At 41.8% G+C, this 14,945-nt stretch overlaps 1 protein-coding gene across 5 annotated transcripts in view; it reads right to left on the bottom strand.

Moving 5' to 3' along the window:
• Positions 1–14,945, bottom strand: part of dgkzb (diacylglycerol kinase, zeta b) — a 102,377-nt gene that overhangs the window by 40,701 nt on the left and 46,731 nt on the right. The gene's annotated exons all lie outside the window — the stretch shown is intronic.

The following is a 14,945-nucleotide window of genomic DNA, read 5'->3' on the forward strand; positions in this document are numbered from 1 at the left end:
TCCTCTACTTATCTTTACTGTACTCTACTGTAATGTACTGTACTGTGCTGTCCAAACTTGTGAAACATAGACATCTATGACCAAATCTATACCAATCATGGATGTCTATGTTTGGGCCAAATGAAGGCCGGTCCAGAAGTCTGTGGAAGTTGAAATCAAGGCTGGTCCAAATTTCAGTTATGTGAAATTTTGGTGCCATTAATTGGAGAGAGAGTGAGAGAGAGCAAAAGCGAGAGAGACAGTTTGTCCACACTCTTGCTTTAACCACCAAATGACAGAAAGAAAACAGTTATCAGCTGAACAAAACAGTATGTGAGTGGAAGGGAGGACAGTGGGTGGTGACCCAACTGTGGATTGTCACTACTATGGTTTCCCATCAGAAATTCTGTTACCAATTTGTTAACAGAATTTTGAGTTTTAATCTCTTAATAATTCATAAACAATATTGATATTAGTAAAAACACTATAAATAAATGATAGGTCTAACTTAACTTGTTACTTCTGTGAACTTTCACTATCCTCCCTCTAAATGAAGGAGAGAAATTAGAAAATATCTTAAAGATATGTGGGGTTTTGGGAACAGAATTTCAAAGCATACAGCAAAAGTTTCCTAAACTTACAGAAACCAAAAAAATATCCCAAACTAGATATGTGTTGATATTAGTTGGCAGGGGTCTTTACTTCAACATTATTGTGTTTTGATGTATTTCTAATACCTTTTCATACTTTTTCTGGTAGATGTGACCCAACAGCCTCTCTCTCTCTCCATGTTCAGGCCAATTCTGGCCAAAGACTCTCCCACTGTAGCTACCTGCTGCTCACTTGTTAGCTGTACACTAACATGCTGACTAGACCGGCCATGTTGGGTACTCACGTTAATTCACTAATTGCATCCAAATGGGTGTCGGTGTTGCCAGGCCCTAAAATATTAATTTGGTTCTAATTTAGACGCTTTACGGGCTGCAAGTCCCACCTCTCCCATATACTCATTGGTTTTCATGAGTATACTAACGCATGTGGGTGATTGAAAGATGAACGAGGAGTGATTTATCAAAGAAAACTAACTAAAGTTTGCTCTTTTATCTGTGGATTAATTTTCAGAGTAGAGAACACAATACTTTGTATGACGGAAAATGGAACAAAATTCTACAAAGATCTTTTTAAAAAAAGGACCATATGCATTTCAGGTAAAATAACAACCCAATGTTTATCTCCCAGGACAAATTAGCTAGCAACAGCAAGCTAACTAAACGTCCATGAATGTTTCATGTGTGTTTCCACCTGTCCCCAAATTAATATAGTAGGTTCACAGTTGTCTTTGGTATTTTAACATGCGTGTCATGAATGCATCTGGTGGGGACAGACAAAATCAACATGCGCGTGATGGCGCATGCGATTGAGCGCACAGAGACGTTTTGGTCAAGGTGTAAGGATCTTGCTAACGATCATCAGCGTATATCATCACATTGACTTTTGACTGCCTTTTCTGATATACTCAAATGCCAGCCACATGCCATTTAAATTAAGAACTCTATAAATGTGGATTTTCGTATCGTAGTGTATGTGCACACGCACACTGAAATATGGATGTGTGAGGTACGTACGTAGAAGGTGGGTTGTAGGCCTATTGATTTGGTGATACTTTGCTCAGTGTTGAATATGGAGTGAGTGTTATGTTTGTCTCCTGTGGCTTTCTCTAGATGTATAATGGGAGGCAGGTGGACTGTTAGACGGGAGTGACATAACAGCTTGTTATGTAGCATTATATTGGATCACTCCAATATGGGATCCTTCTGTGCAGCAGGATACATTCCAAGTAAGAATTTCAGATTAGTCCCGTGTACCCGGGTAGTGCTGCAGCTGACCCCCTTAAATAGCTGCCGCCACACTACTTCCACCTCTTCCTTTTCTCTGCTCATTCCAGAGAGGATTTGCTTGGTAAGAGGTCTATGTTAGAGTGTATAAGTGCAGAAGTATACCCACAAGTATTCAATAGCTTGGAGCAGCTAGCTAGCCTCCCCATCAGTGTGTTCTGCTGTCCTCCCACTCGGTTAGGCTTGTGCCATCTCGTTTGGGTTTCGTCCATGTTTTTATTACTTGTGACAGTGTACCAACCTGGGCGATTACTTGGTTTGGTCTACCAGGATTGCGGCACTGAGGGTTTGTTTTAGTTGTCTGTGTGACTTGTCTGTCCACCGGAACCCTCCCGGTTTTAGCCTTCAGATTCGGGGACCGCACCTTCCCCACAAGATCGGGAGATTGCAGTACTCTCCTGAGAGTGAACTAGGTATCGCGAGGTGCACCACGTTTCATATCTCACAGGGCGCAGCGATCTTGCCTAGACTCTTGTGTGTTCCACGGTGACCGAGCTATGCAAAGTAGCTAGCTTAACGAAAGGTGACAATCAATCTTTACTATTATACAGTATCGAGCAGCATTTTACACTGTTGGCTTAATTATTTCCACAAGGAAAAGGTACAGCAATTGATTTTTAGAAAGAGTCAGGTCTCTGGGTGGGCCACTCAAGGACATTGAGACTTGTCCAGTTTCATCATAGTGCTTGATGGTTGTTGCGACTGCACTTGAAGAAACTTTCAAAGTTCTTGAAATGTACCGGATTGACTGACCTTCATGTCTTAAAGTAATGATGAACTGTCGTTTCTCTTTGCTTACTGTTCTTGCCATGGACTTGGTCTTTTACCAAAAATAGGGCTATCTTCTGTATACCACCCCTACCTTGTTACAACCCAACTGATTGGCTCAAACACATTAAGAGGGAAAGAAATTCCACAAATGAACTTTTAACAAGACGCACCTGTTAATTGAAATGCATTCCAGGTGACTACTTCATTAAGCTGGTTGAGGAAATGCCAAGAGTGTGGCTACTTTGAAGAATGTCAAATATATTTTGATTTGTTTAACACTTTTTTGGCTACTACGTGATTCCATATGTGTTGTTTCATATTTTAGATGTCTTCACTATTATTCTACAATGTAGAAAATAGTCAAGATAAAGAAAAACCCTTGAATTGTGTTCAAACTTTTGACTGGTACTACATATTTTTGTCGAACAGATGGAAAAGGGCTGTAACACAACAACATGTGGAATAAGTCAAGAGGTATGAATACCTTCTGAAGGCATGGTAGATAACCAATATGGGTCATCCTACATTCATCCTCATGTCCATATCAGTCCAAATCAAATGCTAAACCTTCACTTTGATCCACCTCATCGCCGCTCCCATTAAAAAAGTACACACATTAAATGAAATATGTTTCCCCTGCACAAAGGACGAGGGCAGAATGGGGTAGAATGAGGATGAGGCATCAACAAGAGCTGTGAATAATGTGAAAAAAAGGGGGAGAGGACGGGGTCAAAGCCATTTCCACTGTGCCCAGTGAAGGTGAATGGACTGGCAATGAGGATAGAGGAGAGGAGAGAAGAGGACATGGTATGGGGTGGGAGGATGGAGAGAGGGAGAAAAAAAGATATGAAAAGAATAAATCAGCTGCAAATGGAGAGGAAGTCGAATCAGAATAGAGACCCTGATGCATCGTGTGTATTGGTCTACTGTATTACCGGAAAGGTCGGCTACTGGGTTTGCGTTGCCTAACTGACTACTGTGTAACTTCACGGACGTGTTACTCAAGTGCAGTAGAAGTGGAATTGCGATTTTTGCCCTACTTTCACTAAGCTATGCTTAGCTCTATTACCTCCCAGATGGAAGAATATGGCTTTAGCGCGTTGATACTGGAGCTAGTGTCAGTTTTTGGCATTAGTGCCCATGAGGACACTCCTCCAGGGAGAAAGAGAAGGAATGGTTTAAAAAAACAATAAAAAACTATTAAGCATATTCAAAAATCACTTGTCATAAAAAAAAGTCTACCGGCCGTCACTATAAGAACCCCACCTAAGGAAATGTTATCTAGGGGAAACACAAAAAGCTCTCATATGAGTGATACAGTGCCTTCAGAAAAGTATTCACCCCCCTTGACTTTTTCCACATTTTGTTGAAATACAGCTTGAATTTAAAATTGAAAAAATAAAAAATTGTCACTGGTCTACACAAAACCCCATAATGTCAACGTTGTGTTTTTTTATTATTATTAATACAAAATTCAAAAGGCACTCGCACATCTGAGCAATCTAATTTGCAGGTGCATGGCAACAATTGAACAGGATGAAGGAAAAAGGAAACCGCACACTGCTCTTGATAGTATCACTGATATTTAATAAGCTTACATATCGGCCTCGCGGCCTTCGTCAGAGCTTTTGTCTTGAGTCATTAAGTATTCCCCTTTGTTATGGCAAGTCTTAATAAGTTCAATAGTAAAAACGTGCTTAACAAGTCACATAATAAGTTGCATGGACTCACTCTGTGCAATAGTAGTGTTTAATAGGATTTTTCAATGACTACCTCATCTCTGTGTCCCACACATAGGTTGTCAAGATGAAAGAACAACTGAATGCACCGATTACACATGTGTTTCTCGGGTGCTCATGAAGAAAAACAAGATTTCGGGACCTCCCGAGTGGCGCAACGGTCTAAGGCACTGCATCACAATGCTATAGACGTCACTACAGACCCGGTTTCAATCCCATAAGGCGGCACACAATTGGCCCAGCGTCGTCTGGGTTGGGGGGGTGCTTTACTTGGCTCATCGCGCTCTAGTGCCTCCTTGTGGCGGGCCGGGTGCTTGCAGGCTGACCTCGGGTTGTCAGGTTAACAGTGTTTCCTCCAACACATTGGTGCGGCTGGCTTCCGGGTTAAGCGGGCGGGTGTTAAGAAGCGCCGTTTGGCGAGTGACTCATCCTTCTCTTCCCGAGCCTGTTGGGGAGTTGCAGCAATGAGGCAAGATTGAAATTGGGGAGAAAATACCAAAATAAATTGTATTTGGGGTGTGATTCGATGTGGTAGTTACTGATGTTTGTCCCCCATGAGACACTTCCTCAAAATAGATTGCATTGCAGGGCAGGTCTGTCTCACTGTCTGTGTGCTCTACGATAGAATTGGATAGAGTGCAATCACTGAATCTGTGTATCCCGTGTTAGTGGGAAAGTGAGCATTGTCGAAATCAAAACCTGACCCTCAAGTACAACTCACTTACAAAACTCAGTTTTGGACGAGACTGACTATGACCAAAATGATTCTATTTAAACTTTGTAGTCAATTTTGACACAAGAATTATAATGGAGCCGGAGTGGATGGCTGCCGTCTTACGGTCTCCTAACCACTTGTGCTATTGTGTGTGTTTTTTTGTGTTATTTGTAACTTATTTTGGAGATAATGTTTCTGCCATTGTCTATTATGACCGAAAAAAGCTTCTAGATATCAGGACAGTGATTACTCACCTCGTACTGGATGAAGATTTATTCTTTAACGAGTCGGATGCGAAGGATTTACTTAAAACATACGACAAGGCCAAAATCCATGTGATTCGCATGAGAAGGAGACGGAGATACCGGGGACGTAGGTCAGGGTGCCTTGGGTAATCTGCCTCAGTCTTATTAGCCAACGTACAATCATTGGATAACAAAATAGACGAGCTACGAGCTACAATCACGAATACCCTACCAACAGGACATTAAAAACTGTAATATCTTATGTTTCACGGAGTCGTGGCTGAATGACGACATGAACAACATACAGCTGGCGGAGTTTAAGCTGCATAGGCAAGATAGAACAGCCGCCTCCGGTAAGACAAGGGGTGGCGGTCTGTGTATATTTGTAAACAGCCAGCGCACGAAATCTAAGGAAGTCTCAAGGTTTTGCTTGCCAGAGGAAGAGTATCTCATGACAAGCTGTAGACCACACTATTTACCAAGAGAGTTTTCATCAATATTTTTCGGAACTGTTAATTTACAACCACAATCTGATGCTGGCACTAAAACCGCAGTCAATTACCTGTATAAGGCCATAAGCAAACAGGAAAATGCTCATCCAGAGGTGGCGCTCCTAGTGGCTGGGGACATTAACGCAGGGAAAATTAAATCCGTTTTGGCAAATTTCTACCATTTCTACCATGTTAAATGTGCAAATCAGAGGAAATCAAACTACATCACCTTTACTCCACACACAGAGACACGTACAAAGCTCTCGCTCGCCCGCCATTTGGCAAATCTGACCATAATTCTATCCTCCTGTAAAAACTAAAGCAGGAAGCACCAGTGACTCGGTCAATAAAGTAGTGTTCAGATGAAGCAGATGCTAAGCTACAGGACTGTTTTGCTAGCACAGACTGGAATATGTTCCGGGATTCTTCCGATGGCATTGAGGAGTACACCACATCAGTCACTGGCTTCATCAATAACTGTTTTGATGACGTCGTACCCACAGTGACTGTACGTACATACCCCAACCAGAAGCCATGGATTATAGGTAACATCGGCACTGAGCTAAAGTGCAGAGCTGCCACTTTCAAGGAGCGGGACTCTAACCTGGATGCTTATTAGAAATCCCACTATGTCCTCCAACGAACCATCAAAAAGGCAGAGCGTCAACACAGGACGAAGATTGAATCGACGAAGATTGAACCGGCTCAGAAGCTCGTCGGATGTGGCAGAGCTTGCAAACCATTACAGACTACAAAGGGTAGCACAGCCGCGAGCTGCCCAGTGACACGAGCGAACAGATGAGCTAAATTACTTCTATGCTCGCTTCGAGGCAAGCAACACTGAAGCATGCATGAGAGCACCAGCTGTTCCAGACGACTGTGTGATCACGCTATCCGTAGCCGATGTAAAACCTTTAAACAAGTCAACATTCACAAGGCCGCAGGGCCAGATGGATTACCAAGACGTGTACTCCGAGCATGCGCTGATCACACTGACATTTTCAACCTGTCCCTGACTGAGTCTGTAATACCAACATGTTTCAAGCAGACCACCGTAGTCCCTGAACCCATGGACACAAAGGTTACCTGCCTAAATGACTACCGACCCGTAGCACTCACGTCTGTAGCCATGAAGTGCTTTGAAAGACTGGTCATGGCTAGACCCACTCCAATTTGCATTCTGCCCCAACAGATATACAGATGATGCAATCTCTATTGCACTCCACACTGCCCTTTCCCACCTGGACACAAGGAACACCTATGTGAGACTGCTATTATTTGACTACAGCTCAACACCACAGTGCCCTCAAAGCTCATCACTAAGCTAAGGACCCTGGGACTAAACACCTCCCTCTGCAACTGGATCCTGGACTTCAGTACGGTCCGCCCCCAGATGGTAAGGGTAGGTAACAATACATCTACCACGCTGATCCTCAACAAGGGGGCCCCTCAGGGGTGCGTGCTCAGTTCCCTCCTGTACTCCCTGTTCACTCATGACTGCATGGCCAGGTACAACTCCAACACCATTATTAAGTTTGCCGACGACACAAGAGTGGTAGGCCTGATCACCGACAACGATGAGACAGCCTATAGGGAGGAGATCAGAGACCTGGCCATGTGGTGCCAGGACAACAACCTATCCCTCATCAGGAGACTGAAAACATTTGGCATGGGTCCTCAGATCCTGCAAAAGTTCTACAGTTGCACCATCGAGAGCATGGTTGCATCACTGCCTGGTACAGTACCTGCTTGGCCTCTGACCGCAATGCACTACAGAGGGTAGTGCGCACGGCCCAGTATATCACTGGGGCCAAGCTTCTTGCCATCCAGGACCTCTATACCAGGTGGTGTCAGAGGAAGGCCTTAAAAATTGTCAAAGACTCCAGCCACCCTAGTCATAGAATGTTCTCGCTGCTACCGCACGGCAAGCGGTGCCAGAGCACCAAGTCTAGGTCCAAAAGACTTCTTAAACAGCTTAACACCATAAGACTCATAAACAGCTAATCAAATGGCTAATAAGACTATTTGCATTCCACAATCTAAGTTTTAACATGGCACACCTGTTAATTGAAATGCATTCCAGGTGACTACTTCATGAAGCTGGTTGAGAAAATACCAAGAGTGTGCAAAGCTGTCATCAAGGCAGGCTACTTTGAAGAATCTGAAATATAAAATATTTTGATCTATTTAACACTTTTTTGGTTACTACATGATTCCATGTGTGTTATTTAATAGTTTTGATGTCTTCACTTTTATTCTACAATGTAGACAATAGTACAAATAAAGAAAAACCCTGGAATGAGTAGGTGTGTCCAAACTTTTGACTGGTACTGTAAGTATTCACACCCCTGAGTAAATACATGCTTGATTCACCTTTGGCAGGGATTACAGCTGTGAATCTTTCTGGGTAAGTCTCTAAGAGCTTTGCACACCTTGACTGTAAAATATTTGTCCATTATTATGTATTTAACCAGGCAAGTCAGTTAAGAACACATTCTTATTTTCAATGACGGCCTGGGGTGGGTTAACTGCCTGTTCAGGGGCAGAACGACAGATTTGTACCTTGTCAGCTCGGGGGTTTGAACTCTCAACCTTCCGGTTACTAGTCCAATGCTCTAACCACTAGGCTACGCTGCCGCCCATTATTCTTAATAAAAGTTTTCAAGCTCTGTCAAATTGGTTATTCATCACTGCTTGAAAACCACTTTAAAGTCTTAGCATATATTTTCAAGTAGATTTAAGTCAAAACTGTAACTCGGCCACTCTGAAACATTCACCTTCTTCTTCACATACAGGTTTGCATAGTTTCCATACCAGGAAGCCCATGCCTACACCCCAAATTTGAAGGAAAAAGTCTAACTCAAAGATCAAGTAGCTAATGGATAATACCAGTTCAGTAAGTTGTAAGATGGAATCATTGGATGGAGCAAGGTTAGAGTCTCTCTGCTGAAGGAAGTGTTGCAGAGCCTGCAAGCCTCCAGTGTAGGATGTTAGTGTACAAGCTCTCCACATCAAAAGTGGCCAGCAGGGTGCCCTCTGGTATCCTTCCTTAGCCCTCTATCAATGAGGTCATGTGGCTAGTGTCTGACATAAGATGGAAGATTCTCAACCATCGGTTTAATGTGGTGATCCACAAATGTAGAAATGTTGGATGCCACAGAGTCGATTGCTGCTACAATAGGTCTAGCTGAGGGAGGAGACATTTGTTTGTGTAATTTAGTGACTGTGTAGAAAGTTGGTGACTTAGGACATTTCACACATAGAAATTTGCATTATTTTTTGAAGATTTGTCCTGATTCCAAACAGCTTTCCACTGTGGATGAAATATTATGCTGGAATTCTAGGCTAGGGTCATAATTCAATTTGCGATAGAAATCACATTTACATAGTTGTCGGCGACATTCATTCACATAGTCACATTTCTTTTTTATACAAATTCCTCCTCTGTCACATTTTTTTTAATGATAATCAAAGGATCTGACTTTAGGTCCTTTAGAGACATTATCTCGTTTCTACTCAGGTTATCATAAGATTTGTGTTTCTGTTTGTCTTTCAGTAGGTTACCTACATCATTTTCAACAATCCTGCAGAAGGTTTCTATGAACGCATTGCGTTTTTGGGGGGAGGTACACATTAACCTTTTGCTCTAAACGTGGTTCTCTCAGAGTTACCAGGTACCTCAGCTGGGTTAATGGCTCCATCTCCACCTTGACTCACGGTAGGACAGGTAAGTCAATTGATTAACGCGGTATACCTATGTATACATCTCACTGAGGATAACATTTGGAGTGGAGTCATGTAAATTTCACTCTTATCAAAGAACTCACGCAATCTCAGATTACGGAAAAACTTGAATAGATCTATCTCGACGTCAAAGTCAGTAATGTATGCAGTGGGTAAAAATGACAACCCCTTATTGAGAACACTAAGTTGAGCTGATGTCAGGGTCTTACTTGATAAGTTGAAGATATTTGGCTCCTTTTGGACTGGGGCCCCGTTCTGGATCTCAATTGCTAGGTATCGCGGGGTGGTAGTGGATTTCTTCCCGACGTATGCGCCGAACCCTCTTACAGTATCCTCCATAATTTAAAAATTATTCAATGGAAGAAGTTTGGAACGACCAAGAGTCTTCCTAGAGATGGCCGCCCAGCCAAACTGAGCAACGGGCCAGAAGGGCCTTGGTCACGCTAACAGAGCTATAGAGTTCCTCTGTGGAGATGGGAGAACCTTCCAGAAGGACAACCATCTATGCAGCACTCCACCAATCAGTCCTTTATGGTAGAGTGGCCGGACGGAAGCCACTCCTCAGTAAAAGGCACATGACAGCCCGCTTGGAGTTTGCCAAAAGGCAGACTCCAAGAACATGAGAAACAAGATTCTCTGGTCTGATGAAACCAAGATTGAACTCTTTGGCCTGAATGACAAGCATCACGTCTGGAGAAAACCTGGCAGCATCCCTACGGTGAAGCACGGTGGTGGCAGCATCATGCTGTGGGAATGTTTTTTAGCGGCAGGGACTGGGAGACTAGTCAGTATCGAGGGAAAAAATGAAAGGAGCAAAGAACAGAGAGATCCTTGATGAAAACCTGCTCCAGAGCACTCAGGACCTCAGACTGGGGCGAAGGTTCACCTTCCAACAGAACAACAACCCTAAGCACACAGCCAAGACAATGCAGGAGTGGCTTCGGGACATGTCTCCAAATGTCCTTGAGTGGCCCAACCAGAGCCCGGACTTGAACCTGATCGAACATCTCTGGAGAGACCTGAAAATTGTTGTGCAGCAATGCTCCCCATCCAACTTGACAGCTTGAGAGGATCTGCAGAGAAACCAAAGAAACTCTCCAAATACAGGTGTGCCAAGTTTTATACCTATAGTTTTATACTTATCTAATGTTGTTATGATCTAATGGTCTAATGTTGTTATGGTCTAATGGTCTAATGTTGTTATGGTCTAATGGTCTAATGTTGTTATGGTCTAATGTTGTTATGATCTAATGGTCTAATGTTGTTATGGTCTAATGGTCTAATGTTGTTATGGTCTAATGGTCTAATGTTGTTATGGTCTAATGTTGTTATGTTCTAATGTTGTTATGATCTAATGTTGTTATGGTCTAATGGTCTAATGTTGTTATGGTCTAATGGTCTAATGTTCTAATGGTCTAATGTTGTTATGTTCTAATGTTGTTATGGTCTAATGTTGTTATGGTCTAATGTTGTTATGATCTAATGGTCTAATGTTGTTATGGTCTAATGGTCTAATGTTTATATGGCAGACATATCAGTGTGGATGACGGATCACCACCTCAAGCTGAACTTCGGCAAGACGGAGCTGCTCTTCCTCCCGGGGAAGGACTGCCCGTTCCATGATCTCGCCATCACGGTTGACAACTCCATTGTGTCCTCCTCCCAGTGCGCTAAGAACCTTGGCGTGATCCTGGACAACACCCTGTCGTTCTCAACTAACATCAAGGCGGTGGCCCGTTCCTGTAGGTTCATGCTCTACAACATCCGCAGAGTACGACCCTGCCTCACACAGGAAGCGGCACAGGTCCTAATCCAGGCACTTGTCATCTCCCGTCTGGATTACTGCAACTCGCTGTTGGCTGGGCTCCCTGCCTGTGCCATTAAACCCCTACAACTCATCCAGAACGCCGCAGCCCGTCTGGTGTTCAACCTTCCCAAGTTCTCTCACGTCACCCCGCTCCTCCACTCTCTCCACTGGCTTCCAGTTGAAGCTCGCATCCGCTACAAGACCATGGTGCTTGCCTACGGAGCTGTGAGGGGAACGGCACCTCAGTACCTCCAGGCTCTGATCAGGCCCTACACCCAAATAAGGGCACTGCGTTCATCCACCTCTGGCCTGCTCGCCTCCCTACCACTGAGGAAGTACAGCTCCCGCTCAGCCCAGTCAAAACTGTTCGCTGCTCTGGCTCCCCAATGGTGGAACAAACTCCCTCACGACGCCAGGACAGCGGAATCAATCACCACCTTCCGGAGACACCTGAAACCCCACCTCTTTAAGGAATACCTAGGATAGGATAAAGTAATCCTTCTCACCCCCCTTAAAATATGTAGATGCACTATTGTAAAGTGGCTGTTCCACTGGATGTCATAAGGTGAATGCACCAATTTGTAAGTCGCTCTGGATAAGAGCGTCTGCTAAATGACTTAAATGTAAAATGTAATGTTGTTATGGTCTAATGGTCTAATGTTGTTATGGTCTAATGTTGTTATGATCTAATGGTCTAATGTTGTTATGGTCTAATGGTCTAATGTTGTTATGGTCTAATGGTCTAATGTTGTTATGGTCTAATGTTGTTATGGTCTAATGTTGTTATGTTCTAATGTTGTTATGGTCTAATGGTCTAATGTTGTTATGGTCTAATGTTGTTATGATCTAATGGTCTAATGTTGTTATGGTCTAATGGTCTAATGGTGTTATGGTCTAATGGTCTAATGTTGTTATGGTCTAATGTTGTTATGGTCTAATGTTGTTATGGTCTAATGTTGTTATGGTCTAATGTTGTTATGGTCTAATGTTGTTATGGTCTAATGTTGTTATGGTCTAATGTTGTTATGGTCTAATGTTGTTATGGTCTAATGGTCTAATGTTGTTATGGTCTAATGTTGTTATGGTCTAATGGTCTAATGTTGTTATGATCTAATGTTGTTATGATCTAATGTTGTTATGATCTAATGTTGTTATGATCTAATGGTCTAATGCTGTTATGGTCTAATGGTCTAATGTTGTTATGGTCTAATGTTGTTATGGTCTAATGGTCTAATGTTGTTATCGTAGAATGTATGCACACATGACTGTAAGTCGCTTTGGATAAAAGCGTCTGCTAAATGGCATATATTATTATTATATTATTATACCCAAGAAGACTCGAGGCTGTAATCACTGCCAAAGGTGCTTCAACAAAGTACTGAGTAAAGGGTCTAAATGCTTATGTAAATGTGATTTTTTTTAAATTATATAGAATTTTACAAACCTGTTTTTGCTTTGTCATTATGGGGTAGTGTACGTAGATTGACGAGGGGAAAAAATTGTTTAATCTATTTTAGAATAAGACTAACATATCAAAATGTGGATAAATTCATGGGGTGTGAATACTTTCCAAATGCACTGTAGGCCAATTCCCACATGTGTGAAGGGTTAAACAACACCAATTACCTACTTTTTTGAAGACAATATACTGTAGCTCAGTATTTGTATTACACTGTATTTTTTGCTCATTTTTTATCAAGGGACACAATCATTTTGGACCTGACTAGGTCCATAGGGATATCAAAGTCAATTTACCACTGGCAATTTACCACCGGCATTACAATGGGGTCACATGAATCTGCGCTCTGAATTGATCATTATATGGATGCTGCCAGCTGTGGACAGGATTGAAATAATCCAAACCCAAGGAAAACTGTGGCATACCCTCAATTCCATGACATACTGTTTTTCCCTAATCATCTCGCATATCTCTGTTTCGAACAAAACTGACTTTATGACCACAGTTATCTTACTTAGACTTCGTAGTCAATTTTGACACTAGAATAAATGTCCCTGACTCATATCAATGCCACATAAGGAGTTGGTTTTTCAATTGAGTTGCTCTTTAAAAGCCATTTTTCTGAGGCATACTAATAAAATGTTTGAAGATAAAGAAGTATAATATTACTTATTAATGCCTCGTGAGCTTAATTTAACTGTCTAACCCCATCACAACAGAAATGCACTGCAAAAAGTGAAATCTAAGCATGCTGTTACGGTTCTCTTTCTCCTCTTCCTCTGAAGATGAGGTGTAGCAGGGATCGGACCAAGATGCAGCGTGGTTATTTGTATACATCTTTAATAAAGATGAACAAGAACAATACAAAACAATAACCGTGAAAACCTAACCAGCCTATCTGGTGCAAACAAACACAAAGACAGGAACAAACACCCACAAAAGACCTGAAGAATATGGCTGCCTAAATATGGTTCCCAATCAGAGACAACGATAAACCCCTGCCTCTGATTGAGAACCACTCTAGGCAACCATAGACTTACCTAGAGTACTACTCTAACCACAATCGCATAACTACAAACAACCCCAGACAAAACAAACCACATAAATCCCCATGTCACACCCCTGCCTAACCAAAATAATACCGAAAACACAGAATACTAAGGCCAGGGCGTGACACATGCCTAAATATCTTGCATCAAGATTTTTAAAAATCTATATAGAGTGATAATTCTCTTAACATTTTTGTGTTCGTTTTACCATGCTAAATTATGTAATGTCATTTGTAGATAATTTAGCTTATTCTAACCTAAAAATGGTTAATACAAGTAACTGATCTTATTTCACAATATTTTTCAAGATAATTCAGCATAAGACAATTTAAGGTAAATTAGCTTGAAAAATATCTTGAAATAAAATAGATTATTTGTAATTATGCCTTTTTTAGGTTAAAATAAGCTAAATTATCTGCTAATGACGTTAGATAATTTAACTTGGTAAAAAATTATATATATTTTTTTTTAAAGAGAATTATCACACAATATAAAATATTTTGTCTTTCTTTTAGATTTAACTTTTTGCAGTGTGGTGTTGAACTTGTTGAAAATTATTATTATTAAGGAGTGGGCCTTCAATATCTGGTGAATCTGTACAACAAAAGCAATTTAATGAACTGAGTAACCATTTCCAGGGGGAACATTTTTTATTTACATATTTACCTTTATTTAACTAGGCAAGTCAGTTAAAGTACAAATTCTTATTTACAATGCCGGCCTAGGAACAGTGGGTTAACTGCCTTGTTCAGGGGCAGAACGACAGACTTTTACCTTGTCAGCTCAGGGATTCAATCTTTCAACTAGTCCAACGCTCTAACCACTAGGCTACCTGCCGCCCCACATTACAACAGTGGCCGCAGCAGTAATTTTGGGCACCTTGCCAGTGAACTAGAACAATACACTATCATGCTGGTGCACCATTTCCACTCATTTGATTCAAATTTGTCTGAGTAAGTGGGCCAGTTCAGAGGTCATCTATCTGTCCCCAAAAATGCTATGAGAACACACATACAAACACATAGATTTTTGAGTAAACTATCACTTAATA

The sequence above is a fragment of the Oncorhynchus gorbuscha genome, linkage group LG01, assembly GCF_021184085.1.
Source record: "Oncorhynchus gorbuscha isolate QuinsamMale2020 ecotype Even-year linkage group LG01, OgorEven_v1.0, whole genome shotgun sequence".
NCBI classification, from domain to species: domain Eukaryota; kingdom Metazoa; phylum Chordata; class Actinopteri; order Salmoniformes; family Salmonidae; genus Oncorhynchus; species Oncorhynchus gorbuscha.